Source organism: Plectropomus leopardus, chromosome 3 (genome assembly GCF_026936395.1).
Source record: "Plectropomus leopardus strain MGB_pleo_1.0 chromosome 3, ASM2693639v1, whole genome shotgun sequence".
Classification (NCBI taxonomy): domain Eukaryota; kingdom Metazoa; phylum Chordata; class Actinopteri; order Perciformes; family Serranidae; genus Plectropomus; species Plectropomus leopardus.
This window is the reverse complement of record NC_142178.1, coordinates 17,265,123-17,281,145: the sequence shown is the minus strand read 5'-3', so window position 1 is coordinate 17,281,145 and position 16,023 is coordinate 17,265,123.

Genomic DNA, 16,023 nt, shown 5'->3' with positions numbered 1-16,023 from the left:
TCCTGTCCAACACAGCAAAGCATCTTCACAAAGATGAATCAGTCTCTGAGGCTGGACTGGTGCTCACTGCCTGCAGAATAGTTTGCTTTTCACCAGTGGGTGCAACAAATTTGAATTGGAAACAGCACAGTAACAATGTCACAGAATGTGAAAGTGTATCTGTACATATAGAAGCATTGAAGACCTTGTAACCTCTTTGGTGTAGGTGTCTAACGAATAGTTTGACATCACGGGGAATAAGCTTAATTTGCTTTCTTGTGGATAGTTTCAATCTGCTCTCTATTGTCATCTAATGAATTATTCCCAGAACTGGCCCTACTAACCCTGTCTATCTCCCAACTCTTCGAATACCAACACTTGGTGAGCAGCCCTTGGCGTCAGATACTGATGCACAGAGGCACCCTTCAGCAGTGGTATGAGACACACTGGGTGGTGCCATGCTTTGACATTCCTGACATTTGACAACTCAACTAGCATAAGGAGCATCAAAGTCTGCACTGGGAGGGGGGAGGGATGGGTCAAACACACACTGTTTGCATCTCATTTGAAACAAATGTCAGCAGAGTTTAAAAAAAACCAAAACAATTTAGTGCACTGATATGTGTAACATACTACACTAGTGACATAAACAAAAACTGAGAAGTGAAAAAACCATCAGCTTTTTCATGTAATGCAGAGCAAGTGAACCTAAATGCAAGGTATGGCAGGCAACAGGAACTCAAAAAGAGTACTCTTTAATGCAAAGACACAGAAACTGAACATCAAGCAAATCAAGGATGCAACAACAACTGAACTGAAAACCAGGACTCAAATACAACCTAGACTGATGAGGGGATGATGTGCAGGTGGAGAAACCAGGCGGAGAACCTCAGGTGAGGGGAATAAGGTGATGAGGCAGAAGAACAGGCAGGGAGCTGATCGGCTGAGAGTAACTGAGGAGCAGGGAAAGACTAACGAGGCAGATGCAGGGCAGGTGTGTAGATGGGTAAATGAGGGAAAGGCAGCACAGGAACACAGGAGGAGAATACACAGTTAACTGAAAGCCAAATACAAAGAAAACACAATCTTCCTAACAATAAGCCAGCCAAATGAAAATTGAGACCAACTAACCAATAAAGGCAATTTAAAAATTTAAGTCCTAAACAGACACCTAGTTTGTCAAAAGACTGGAGGAATCAGAACACAGCAGACTGGCAAGGTCAAATGGCAAATTTTGGTATGCAAAATACTTATAATTGTCACATACAAAACAAGCACTCCCAGAATTTTCTTGTAAAAAGAGAAGAAAGAAAAAGTCATTTGTAAGTTAGGAGGTAATAGACAAATACTATTAGACTGTTTAAAGTTGCTGTTAACAGGTCTCACTTTAGTCTTTAAATGCTTATTGTACATTATGTTACATTATGTTGTGTTGTTATTTTAAGATAATATTTACAATACACATGTTGGTACAATGCCATGTGAGTGGCAACACATTACAATGAGTAGGGCTCACAAACCAAATCCTCCTCAAGGTCCCTATAAATCTAGGTCCAGCTATTATTATCACTCCCCTGACCGAGCACCATAATTCTATGTAAAAGGTCAAAATTACTTAATTAAAACAGATAGCTCAGCCTTCTCACTGATGTCTAAATCTGTAATCGTTATCTTTGTTTCTGTTCAAGTTGACGGTCGAAGTTAGCCATCTGTCTTGCTTGCCAACCAAGTGGCAGTGTTGCTCTCATTACTTTGTTGAATCACTGGATGGGTTCAGGCTCTATAAATGTGTCGGGATAGAGTCCAATAACCCATTTAAAGTCCTGACACGTAGTTGAGAAACCAGATTTTACACTATTTCAAGTTCTTTTTAATTTAGAGGACGTGGTAAAGGCTTACATTTACTAGATATTTGACACGTTCATAACACATCTATGAAAACACCATTTAACATCTGTGATACATACTTTTCAATACATCTGGACCATAATAGTTTATCCATGACTTTACTTGACTGCAGCTGTACTGTAACTTGGCTTAAGGTGTTCCTGTAGGGAAAATTGACCATTTCACAACTTTAGAGATAACATGACAAAAATAAGTTTAGATCGTTGCCTGGCGACAGGATGTTTTATAGGTAAAAGCTGGGATAGGGAAGTGTCATATAGATGCTTTACAGTTTAAATAACACAAGTACTTTTTTGTCCATTTTTATGGCTGCAGTTTCATGTACAAAAGCACAGGGATTTTGAACATTCAAATTTAGTGACTCCTTCAAAAAAACTGTCTAAGAGGAATAGTGTCAGTGATCTTGTTCACTCAGTCCTGGCAAGCACACAGCAGATCACTTTACGTCAAATGGGAATGCCAGTCACTTTAGGAATTTATATGTGTTATTACTTTGGTCTAGACAGTCCAGGACAGATGTCATGGAGATGTAAAATTGGACCTGTTCCATAAAAGAAATGATCTATGCAAGATGGTGACGGTGTCTGCAATAAGAAAAAGTACATCGTTGTGTTTTTCTTAAAACATGAAATATAAAAGTCAGGCAGTTTGCCTTATTCTCAGCTCAGTATTGTGTGTCTTAGAGATTGTGCTAAAATAAAAAAGGATTTAAAAAAAACCCTGTAAAACAAGGCATATTTCTCTAGTAGTATCATTAAGAAATTTCAAGTATTTTTCTACCTGTATTTGCATTAAAGTATGTTAAATTACTTCTCCCCACTGACAGATTTTTTTTATCAACCCTCTTTTTAAGAAAAATAATATTTAAAGAGCCCTAACTAGATTAAATGACTTGTAAGATTTCCTGCAGTGCGACAGCACCCAGGGTGATTTTTCTGGGAATACCATTTTCTGCTCCATAACTACCAATAATACAGACTAAAGCTCGTTGGGGTATAAAAAGAAATAAATACTCCGAGGACTCACAAAGTCACTCCTTCATCTGCTGAACAGTTCCAGATTTTACCTCTCAATGGCATTACAGGTTTAAGGCTTTGTGCTGTGGCTTTCTGGCCATTCAGTTGACTTGTTCATTATCACAAAGGCTGAAAATTCCTTGTTATTTATCCAACAGATAAAATACCAGGCAATAGGAAAAAAATCGTTACACAAGAGATTGTTTGCTCGTGGAGATTTGCATCTCCTTACAAATTACCTTTACCTTACCTTACCCTTCAAAACCTGAGCAAAAATGCTTGATTTCTTTCTAAAACATGGGGAGTAACATATGTAAGAAGAAATTACCCAAGTAATTAGCAAAAAAAGTTAAAAAAGAAAAAAAAAAAAAATACAAGAAAATTACCTGAAAATTAATTTTTAAAAAAAGTTTAAAAAATGGGGCATCCGGTGGCTTAGTGGTTAAAGCAGGCGCCCCATGAATAATGGCACTGTCCTCTCCGCAGCGGCCATGGATTCAAGTCCAGCTTGTGGCCCTTTGCTGCATGTCATCCCCTCTCTCTCCCCCTTTCACAATGTTGATCTGTCCTATCTAATAAAGGAAAAAATGCCAAAAAAATAATCTTTAAAAAAACTATATGACTGCTTAAACAATAATAATAATTATGTTAAAAAAAGAAACTTTAAATATATAATAATGATAATTATAAATGTAGTTTTTGGGACATTTGCCCCTAGCTTTTAAAAAGGTAATTTTCCAAATTACTAATTTCCTACAATTTGCAGAACAATTCTTGTCAAGTTGCTCAGTGATTTCTTCCACATATCTTCAAAAGCAAGCAAATTTAACAAAAGTTTTTTTAATGTAAAGTGAATGGGCTGAGGGGTTTGGGGTGATGAGTAGGGGTTCCAGTGGAGGGAAGTAGTATCAGAGTTTTTTTCCCCAAGTGTGAGAGCTGGCAGGCGGTTTGGCAAGGTGGCTTACTGGCTGGTGTTTGGAGAACAGGTGTAAATCTTCAGGTTGACAGGCAAACAAACAGAACTGAAATCTCAGTGAAGAATAACTGAGCAAAGGATAAATTTGTGTCTCATCATAAGCCGAGAATGGCACAATAGTTCAGCGGAGACTGGAAATTTAGTATTTGTAGTGGAGAGGAGGCGGCTTGATTGGAGGACCAGTGTGCTTATTGCAGATGATTCGCAGGTGTGTTGAGAGCAGGAGAGTAAGGGGGGAGGGGAAGAAACAAGCAGACAGACAAAACACAACAAGGACACTTCACTCAAACAAAGAAAACAAAGTCAGATTTAGCGGGTTTAAGTATGTTCTAGAAGTTTTAATAACCATTTTTCATCATGTTTTTACACTAAATATTAAAATGTCCATTTGAATGATCAAAATGTCCCACAAGTGTTCCTTAGAACTGTATAAAAGTGACAAAGGTCCACATCCAATTTGGCAAATCAGGTTTTCAGACTGTTACCTTTAATTCAAAGGTCCATGAGCTTTCATGAATGACAACAAGTAGTTGTCCTGCTGATGGGCTGTCTTGGGATCTATGTCTGACCCTGCTCTCTGACCTCCCTGTGGAGGGGAGCAAGTTGAAAAAAACAGTTTCCCCTTGGGATCGACACACGATCACAAAAACAACTAATCATTTCACCCGTTTCTACTAGACAAGTCTCTGCTGGACAGGGGGCCTAAAGAGCATCACATGTCATGAGAATCTAGAACAATGCTTTTTTAGTACATGAAATGCTCTATAAATATAACAACACTGAACAAAATGCAAAGAAGTTTGGCCAACATCCCTCTATTATCAGATTCTCCTCTGGTTCACCACTTTGGTCCAGAAGCAAACATCTCAGCAACTACTGCATGAATTCATGATCCCGAGAGGATGAATCCTACTGACTTTGGTAATGCCACCATAACACTGGCAGTTTTTTGTGACCTCTTGAGGATGATAATTTATTTGATTTCCAATCTGCAGTCATGTCCCTCTCTAACACATTATTATACCAAGTTGTCACATATTGCAGCTTTATCAGTGGACTTTGGCATCTAAATGTGTTGTTTTAGGTATCCTGCGTCTGCAGGATGCTGCTACCATTATGTCAACAAATGCACATGATGGAATGACAGCACATGGCAACCAACGCCAGGATGACAACAAACACACATGCTGGCATGAATGGTTAGGTTTAGGCAGGAAAAGTCACGGATGGTGAGAATTATGGGAAGGAGACACATGGTAAGGTGTAGAAAAAATACATCAAATTCATTCAGGAAGCGAACATCAGACGCTTGCATCAAAGCCAGGTTTGTTTGACCTAATCCCCCTCCCCCCGCCCTTACATTATTTGCAACATTTAAACTTGACCATGTCCTGACACATTTCACACCACAGCCAGTTATGTCCACCTGCAGTTATGTGCCTTTTGACGTTGTGCTCTTTCGCCAAAAGCACTGACTATTTTACAAGCTCAGAATGAGAATGGGCTGCACTCTCAGTATGAACTGTAATAATTTGTAGATCCATTTACGTTTTATCTAGTGCCATCATCAAATCACAATTTTATTTAATTCAATACTTTAGTTTATAAGCAAATACTTACAAAACAAAATAAATGCCTATCAGCCTCTGCTGAACTTAGTTTTAGTGCTAATTAGCAAATATTAGCCTGCTAGCAAACTGAACTAACATGGATCTAATACTGGAAACCTGATTTGCCCTAGGCATGTGCAAAGATGGTTGGGGTCGAGTGTTTAGGGTCAGGACAGCTGATTGGTCAACCTAAAACATTAGGCTATGTAATCTGTGTTTTAGTGAGGCATCAGGGATTGAAAGCTGCCATCCTAATCCAGTTCTCTCCAACAAAACCAGTCTCAATACTGCAGTAAAAGTCATTGTAAAACCCAACAGTTGCATCATGGAAACAGAACCCTACGCTCCTCTCCCCGTCCTCCCATTTCACCTTTTGATCCCTCCTCACCCCTCCTTGCTTTGTCTCTCTTCTGTCTTTTTCATCCATCTGATCTCATTTTCTATCTGTGTTCTGTGTTTCCCCCTGCGGCTCGCTCTGCTCTCCATGTGGGCCTCTGCCCGATCCCTCCTTCCTGTACCCTCCGCTATCACTCTCTCTCTCCTCCAACTATTTATCCGTCTCTCACTCCCTGCTGTTCCTCCCCACTCTCTCACCCTCCTCTTCTTGCTGGCTCCCCTCTTTCTTCTGTAGTCTGCAACCTGTGGAACCAATTAGACCTTGTAAGCGGGGGGCTTTTGCCACCGTCGTGTGGTCGGTTTAACCTGCCGCTCCAAAAGGACCTTGCCTTAGCATGACCACCACCTTGCCTTCCTCAGTGGGTGGGTTTGGGATGGTGGAGTAAGGGTGTATGTGACCGCAGGAGCTCGAGGACCACCAAGGCTTTTTTGAACCCCTGTCCTCAGTAAAATCCCAAATGTGGGCTCGACTTGCCTTAAAGGTGAAAGGATGGGAGCCAGTGGAAGATTTTTGTGCTTTTGGTAATGAAAGTCATGAGAGATTCTGAATAATGAACTAAAACCAAAATTCATCACTTTCTTGTTTACCATCTCTACCTTTTGTGTGTGATTATGTTGCAGGCCTGTTGGGATACGGTTCATCCCCTTTAGGGGTAAACAAACTCCTCTTTTAGCACCAGACCGTCTCCTTTCACCCTCTTTTCACCCTCACCCCAACTGCCAGGAATGCTTTTAACAATTCACTGTCGGACGCAGAGCAACATGGGACTCTGGGAGATTGTCGCATTCCAAAGGGGAGCATTTTTTAGTCGCTCTTCACGTGTCAATCAGCGACACTATCGCCTTGTCGCCCCTTTAAAGCTCCCCTTCCAAGACACACAAACACACATACACTAACTGTGTGAGCCCACAGGCCGCTTTGCTGCATCTCAGTTTAAGGACACAGTCGTCAATGTGTTAAGCACCTAAGAATGCGGGCCTTATGGCGGGTGCAGGACACACAAACACAGTTTCCTCAGACTTCACACAAAGGACTCTTCCACTTCCAACATCTGTGATGTGGGTCACTGAGGAGCTCCTCTCCTCTGGTGAAATGTGGAGAGTAGCAGGTCTCTTTTAACAAGGAGTCCCTGAAAAAGAAAAAAAAAAAAGTATAGGTTTCCAGCCTCGTAACTCATCTCAACTAGTCAGTTTTTTTTCCCGAATATGATGATTTCTTGCATGTTTTGGATCCTGACTGAAAACTTTCTGGACACTCACAAAGTGTACAAAATATTGTCAAATCCATCAAAACACGCAGCCAAATCTATATTTTTGTGGCTTAATCTGAAATGATAAGCAGAAAATAGGGTCAGGAAGGACACACGCACATGAACACACACACACTGTCACATAATACAGGTCAACTTTCAACGGCTCTCCTCCCAACAGACACATTCTCCCCCCTTACAGTTGGGATAACAGTCCTGGTGAAATTCCTTGGCACATTATCAGTGCGATGAAAGCACCTGACTGGTATGTGACAGTGGCAGTTAGTGACAGTTCTCCTTTAAAGTGGGGGGCAGGCGGTGGTGGGTGGGTTTGGAGGGTAAAGGGTTGATCCATTTGATACACGTCCTGCTGGACACTTGACAGGAGCTGTCAGTGAGCCGAGGGGAGGGTGGTGCTTATCGATCAAACACCCCTCCTATCTGCCACGCTGACCTTTATGTCCTCAGGAGGGGTGTTTGGGTGGGGAGGCTGTACTGGGAAACATGGGGTGGGAGGTAGGGGATTTGTCTTTTGATTGTGAAAGTAAATTCACTACAATTTCAGAGTTAGGTTGCAAATAAATGATCATCAGTGTGTTTATGTGAGTTTATGCTCCTGACTTTAAAGGTTAAAAAATAAGCACAGGAGCTCTCATTTTATATCTTTGTTGACTTATTAATTACTTCTATTTGTCCAGGGTAAGTTGAATGACAATGCACTGCAGGCCTTTCCTTATTAACTGTAAAATAATCAATAACAATGCAGTAAGACTTCATTTTACACATATTTAAAAAACTCTGCATTCAAGTGTAGAATTTCCAGTAACGTGTATCAAAAATTAAAGTATTGAAGCCTGGAAACCCAATGCATTAGTAAACCAAATGTAATAAAAAATTATGCCTACTAATGTAGCTGATGATTATCATCATTATCAATTCATTTGTTTATTTTTTTTTTGCTGTTCAATTAATCCATTAATAATTTAGTGTGTAAAATGTTGTTTTAAAAACCTTATATTTTTCCACAGCCAAAACTGACATCTATAAGCAGGTTGTTGTGTCTGACCCACAGTTTTAAAACATATAAATAAAATTTTAATATAACTGAGAGAAAAGCAAAAAAATCCTGACATCTAAAGGCTAAGGGCATAAATATTTGGGTTTTTTCACATTAATAATTGAAAATCAAAATTATTTTCTTGTAATTCTCATTCAATTGTCTTTACATTTAATCAAATCATTGTTTCAGTACAAATCCCTCTAAATCTAGAACAGATTTTACACACTAACCAAAAGTTGCACTACTGACTTAATTAACTTACTACTACTAACTACTGACTTAATAACATAATCAATCTTTTTTTTTTTTAAATCAGATAACACATTCCTATTTGTCACACTGGCAATTTTAAACTCTTGCAATGCATCATATATGCATTTCAGAATAAAATAAATTAATATACTTATATTTCAGTATTTTAAAAGTGGACAGTATCTCATTACATGCACATAGTTGCACTTCACCCCTTTTCCCAAACACAACTGATTTGGAGGTGAATCAACCACAATCCTGCTTTTCTGACCTCCAGGCTCCTGCAGCCCCTGTTCACACAATCCGTTCACTTCAGATGACATAACATTGACTCACATTAATTTCCTGGAGACTTATCCTGACCTTAAACCCAACCACTACTTGCCTAGCCCCTAACCCATGTCTTCACATTAAAATCTAATGATTGGCATAATGGGGACTCGTGTTTTTGTCCCTGAAAGGAAGGCACGTCCCCACAATGTGACTGTGTAGGTTTATTATGTCCCCGCAATGTGACTAACACACATCTCACACACACACTGCACATGAAACTCCTTTCAAAATTAAGAAAGTTTTCAAAGTGATTCACCAATCTACCGAACTCAACATTCAAGTAAACATTCAAATGACACATGAGCGGTGACAGCATCAGCAGTGATCCTGAAAACTGTCTTTTTAAGTGATTCTTTCTTCAAAATCTGGCGCGGCATCACAGTTTATTTTTGCTGGAGAGGTGGACGCTGTGCCTCACACCAACAACGTGCAAAAAGTGAGACAGAGGGACAACCAGTCATCTTGTGGTTAACCATAACCAGTGTTTAGCCTGGACAGTCTTTGGCCACCGGTCATTACAGCACCATGCGGGGCCCGCTGCGCTGTTGTCAAAACACTGTGCTTGGCTGGGACTGTGTACAACAGAATGTAAGTGGAGAAAATATGCGTTCAAAACTGTGTGGATTTGATGTGAAAGTTTTGAGCATCTGATCACTCCGATGTACCAGTGAGTTGCAAGCTGTCTGTCTTGTTTACACTTTTTGGTGATGTGTTGTAGTGAAAGAAAAAGCCATGTGTGCTGTGTGAGGGAAGCTAACTCAACATATAAGGTCTGATGTGTGGTTAATGGGCTCCCCCTGCTGTCTCCTGACGTCCTCACAGCTCTGTGACGTGTGCACTGACTGACTTTACGTTACTGCAGAAGAACAGCTCAGCTAATGTGCTGGAGCATAGCTTGCAATCAACACTAAAGCACAAGTGGATTTGATTGCATTCAGATTCATATTTCCCATCACATCTATATTTCTGTGAGCACACTTCTTCATGAGCCACTTAGACACACATCCTTCCTCTTCCTCCCTCCCTCCCTCCTGATCTATAAATACTCTCTCATCAGCAGAGGCTGGCTGCGAGAGGCGTCGACCCCGGCCTCTCTCCGTCCAGCAGAGCAGTGATTTATGGGAGCTCAGGCTGGCGCTAACCTTGCACTTGGGCCTTGGCAGTATAAATGATGGCAGGTCAGTGGCACTGTGGATGGAGGGGAGCGACTCTTCTTTCTCCACCTCCGTCTCTCTCTCCTCTCTGTCCTGTTATCATCAGGGTGATGGAGACATCATCATCATCTCCTGGGAGTATAAATAGTGCTGGATCAGGTGACAGTGCCGGCCCTGGCCTTTGATGGGAGCTTTAATTTCATGCCTAATTTCTCTCGGCACAGAGAGGATCGATGCTGCCCTGCTCGTGTTCCCCATCCCTCTGCTTCCCTCTGCTGCAAAGACAAGAGAGCAAAGAAGGACAAATGTTCACTGCTGACTGATGTGCATGCGCCGAGACATTTAGCTTACCTGTAAACACACATGCGTGCAGACATCCTTCACGGGGGGGTGCATTGACAAATAAATGCCAAGTCAGGGCACACATGCGGAGATCCGTTTCTGCAGTCAAGTCAAACAATCGATACAGCTGGAACAGATAGCTTTGGAAATAAGGACAACAAGCGGAATATAACTACACAGCGACCCACCTGTGTGTTGTGTGTGTTACACATTGCCATGGTGATAAATTTAAGCCCTCTGTCCCCGCTCGCAGCCCCAGGGAGGCATTGAACTCTAGCCCCTCCATAATGACTTTGTCTACCTATCGATCCGGCTATGATCCATGTACTGTAATTCTTATATCATCAGCCCCGGCCCCAGCAATAACTCCAAGTCATATTTCGGGGCCTCCCGTCCACTTGACAACTTAATGATGCAGGGGTCCTTGCCGAGTTTGGACTTTCACCCCCCTCTCCCTCCTTCCTCCTCTCCCTTCCTTTCCTCCTGCAGGGCTCTAATTTCTCCTTGTTCTTTCAGACTAATATCAGCAAAGGCACACAGAGGCTGTTCTCTCCAAGGACTCCCTCTCTCTGAACCACATATCTTCTCCTCTTCACCTCTGTGTGCTTGCAGTATAGCACAGGGTTAGTGTCTGGGACTGCTGTGCATCTGTCTCCGATTTGGAGCACAGCCCCTGCAGGCTCCCGAGGAGACTCAGCCGTCCCTCTTTAGACCCTGTTCTTTTTCTCCCTTTGAGCCGAGGCTATATTTCATTGTCATTTCAACCCTCTCTTCCTAGCCTGGGTGTAATAGCGGGAGATATATGGCCCCCTCGCTTCTGCAGTCTTCAGAGCTTCCTCAGCCTTTTATAAAACACTGTCAGAGTGACAAAACAGCGGCCCATGGGTATTCGGGCACAGATGCCCCCCTCATCCCGAGGCAATTTCTCAATATCCTGCGCTGATCCTTTTAGCAAAGAGATAACATCTGGGTCCTTGGACAGGATGAGTTGGAACAGTCATCGCGGACAGAGTCGTAGCTCATCTCTATAGCTCTGTCTGCCTACGAGCCATAGGCTGTCTGTCAGCTCTGTTTTTATAAGAGCTGATTTAGGGAGCAGCACTCTAGAAAATCTGACAAGTTGATTTTACTTTTAAAAAATCTAGGAAACTAATCACCTTGAAAATTCTGAGGAAATACTATTCGTCTTAATTTATGTGTACTTTATACTTGGGTTGTCAGTGTTAACACATTAATTGCGATGTCATTAGTCTGTAGAACACTTTTTTTCTAAAAAATCACATTAATCAACATTTCTGTCTTTAAGAGGCTATACCAGGCTGAGTTTTAAAGCTACAAGAAACTTACTACAAGACCCGAGGAATCCAGCGGTCTTGCTAGCTTCTCAGGAAGAGGGCTTAACAACGCTACAAAGTTAGGCTAAATTTTGGCAATGGAAAAATGGCATGGCCATTTTACAGGGTTCCCTTGACCTCTGACCTCAAGATATCTGAATGAAAATGGGTTCTCTGGGCACTCACAAGTCTCCCCTTTACAGACATGCCTACTTTCTGATTTGCTTTGCTGTCATTTGATTGCTAAACAAGACAATCTAGTAAGAATTGCTTTTCCTTGCTAATATGGACTTCATATCTGTTTTTAAATGCAAAACAGTGGAATTGAAAGCATTAAAAAAATATGATTAATCGTGATTAACTATTGAAATTCTGCGATTAATAACAATTTTAAAAATATATCATTTTACACCCCTACTTTATATCTCATTGTCAAGTTTACTAAAAAAAATTAGTTATATTTACTTAATTTTGTGAAATTGTTGAAACTTAGAATGACAAGTTGAATCAAGTTTTGGCATCTTCAGTAAATCAAGTTTGCAGTGCTATATATCTGTAATCTGACTGTTGCAAACTACTCTATCATATCTAACAAAACAGACCTTGCAGTTCTCGGAAATTCTATCAAGTTAAGTCAGACTAACTTGGTTTACTGAAGTTGCTAACACTTAGAAAGAACAAGGTATTTTCCTTTATTCATTTTTAAGTTGCAACAACTTCACAAAATTAAGTAATTGCAGTTACATTTTAAGTAAACTAACAATTAGATATAAAGTAAAAATAAATTATCTGCCATCTTGGAGGCTCTGAGAATAAAATAATAGTAGCTCTATCTGACATAAGGCACAGCACAACATGCCACAAGTCCCAGCTATGGAAACACTGGTGTAGTTGTCTCTTTATTAGACATTGACTGAATTATTTTAATGACATTATTTTACTCTATTAATTGTTTGTGAAGTTTTGTCTTTTTTATTTTTTATATGGACTCTGAGTCTGGAATAAAGGATTGATTGATTGATAAATTAAAATTAATAGTAATATATGCTTTCCTTTTTCAAGGCAACCAGTTTCCAATGTTATTTTAAGTAAGATCACAACGTACAGTGAGCCCTTGAATCCTGAGCCAATAGAGGAGCACAGGGGCATGCAGGACTACTTCGATCCAACACTGACACACCTGATACTGCTGATCAAGGAGCTTCAACCTGTTCAAGGCAGAATAAAGAGACAGAGAGTGAGGTTTTGCTCATTACTGTCGAGGTTTGAAAGGCTCTAATGGTGTTCCACCTGGCCGCAGAGACACATAACAACCCCATACCTCTGAGGCATGGCCCTGATTGAGATGTGAGTAAAAGAAACGAGGAGGAGGGGAGCAGATGGGCTCTGCAGACAATTAAAGCTGCATCTTGTGTTGTGGCGCCTCCACTTTGTCCCTGTCACTCCTGCCTCATCCTCAGTGACATATATCCTCTTCATAGATGCTTCCTCATAAATACCTGATTGTGAATAAGGTCAAGGAAGTGTCAAAATCATTCAAATGAACCACTCTGCCAAACACTACATGCAGAATTAAAAAAAAAGAAAAAAAAGAGAGAGACATAAATAAAAACAGTGCATTTTGTGATGAACACTCTTTACAGCTTTTTTTGACATTGTTTTCACAACAAGAAATTCTGGAAGGACATTTGCAGATTCATCATGGACCATATCTTCACAGACTTATTTTAGGAAAATGTGGTGTTAATTTGGTAAGGATTGTAGCAAAAGTACTTCACACATGTGAGTTTAGTGATTAGTGATCAGTTTTCCAAAGGACATTAAACAATATATGAAACTACACACTGATACAAAAGGGTATCAATACACTTGACATTTTTATGTCTTATAATATCTTTATTTAATGTAACATCCCCCTGTTTGTTGTTTTGTTTGTATCAAATTGTATGCTGGATTTTGGGTGATTGATTGATCGATTGATTGAAGTCAAAGAAGGTTGTTTCAAACTTGTAAAATACAACAAAAACAATATTAAAAAATATATGAATGACAAATATGTCTTTATACATATATATTCTTTAATACGTCTGATATACAATAATCTATTCATATACAAAATACAAATATATTCACACACCCATGCACATTCATATAACTACATATTTACACATATCTAAATATAAATCCACGTAGGCCTAAACACCAGGTGATTGTTCAAGCCCTTCCTCATTCCTGTAACTTTGCATCCATTTTTAAACTGTAATATTTTTTTACACGCTGCTATGTAAATAAAGAGTGAAAAAAAATCTATCCTCTTCTTATGCCACTCATCTTCCTGCCCTCAGTCTTCCCTCCTCACACCTTCCTTCTCCTTCCTCTCACACTCTCATCCGCAAGACACACAATCTCTATCTCCTCTCTCCTGCGCTCCACATCTCTCTCCTCCTCCCCACCACCCCTCCTTCCCTCCCAGCCTTAATTGGGAGTCAGGGAGAGCAGTGGAAATCGCATTAACGCGGGCCCTGCCTGGGTGTGCCATCCATCTTCTTTTTTATTACGCCGCGCCGGGGCTGCCTGGGCGCTGCCGTTCGATTTGTCACCGGCCTCGTTCGCTGATAACAGGCATTTGTCATCGCCTTGCCTCCCTGTTAATGTTATCATCTCCTCCCTGACAGCCGCCCTCCGCCGGGGAGCGCCGGCGACAAAGCACATCCGTCAAGCGAATATTTCCACGGCTAAGGGGACCGCACACTGCAATAAGCCACATTAAAGCACTTATGAAGGGTGCAGGCCGAGTCTGTGTGTGTGTGTGTGTGTGGCACCGGTGCCATGATGCGCGCCGGAGTGTGCGCCGCGCGCGCATACACACTCGCAGACGCACGCGCGCAGGAGCGTGTAGTGCGCTTGTCAGTGCCGTAAAAGAGGCGAGGTGGGGGCCGACAGGGAGAGGAAGAGGTAATTTGTTGCAATTAATTACGCAGTGAGTGTGGCTTTGTTGTGTGGGAGAGCATTTTATCTGTTGGAATGCTTCCTTCGCCAGGCTGTGATGCTATTTGTTTGATTTATAGCTTCTGCCTGCCCGAGGCGGAGTGAGCCTGCGCGCGTGTGACTGAGTGTGTTTTCACATGTGCACAACGCTGTGGCATTATCCACAGAAATATACTGTAGTCTCAGTGACAAGGAGCCCTTTGTTTGGGAGTGACGTTACATATGAACAGCCACACGGCCCCTGTTTGTCCTTTCTCAGGACTGAGACTCTGCTGTCCATTTGTCATTCACCAGCAAATCAACAACTCCAAAGGTTGACTCTCAATCACCCAGCTCACCTCACCTTTTCCATCTCCTTTTCTGCCACAGGAAGCATGCTGTGACACTCCAGATGTGATGCTGATGTTTCTAACTGTGGCCTGGTTGAAGCTCTTTCTCTCTTCTCTGTGATATCAGGACAAACAGGGGATGTGACAGCGTGTATCCATTCTGCCTCAGTTGGGGGTTTGCATGGCCCTGGTGCTGAGGCTGACAGATGGATCAGCCAGCCTAAAGGCAGTGAGAGGAGAAGAGAGAGAGAGGAGCTCCACTTCCAGCCCTTCGACATACTGTATGACTCCCAAATTTGCCATACAGTCACATGGTATGGCACATTTTCAACCCGGGCTGGCAGAGTGACTGTAGTCAAGATGATGGCAATTTTACACACAGAGAGGACGCTGCTGTTCGTGCAATTCCTCACATGATGATCACACCACACAGTTCGAGGTGAATGACAGGAGATGGTAGGACTTCAACCTCAAAATGTCAAATTTACATGTTGAATACTTAACTACATAACTGAATATGTAGTCTTATCCTCTGTGGGAACCAGAGATAGAAAATAAGATAATGTTATCTACACAGCATCATAGATCCATGTAGTAAAGAGATGGAAGTGTGTTTGACATTTAAGGATGATTTTATCATTGAGGCTGTCAAAAGGTCACATGATGTTTGTTCTTTAGTTATCGGCCTCAGATCAGTTCTTACATGAATGACAACAATGAAAGAACAATATAGTAGGATAGCATACAGTATATAGTTTATAGAGTATTTGTAACATTTCAAGAGCTTATTAGTTGATAATCAATTCAACAGCTTCACTTTATTCTGAAAATGTTTTGATGTTTGATGTTTTAGAGTATGTGACAATTTATACCTGTTCTGAATTTCAGCTATTCACTAAACCGATGCAGCAAAATACTTCATAACTCACTCATAGGCCCTTAGTAACACAATGTTTAGGTTGCTAGGTTATGAAAAATCCCTACAGCCAGTATTTATAATCCTCCAGCATGACTCTTGCTTTAGGCATCATTTAACCATACTTTGTCTTTTTAGCTCTGAAGTTCATCAGGAAGATCCTTCCAATGAAAAAATGTG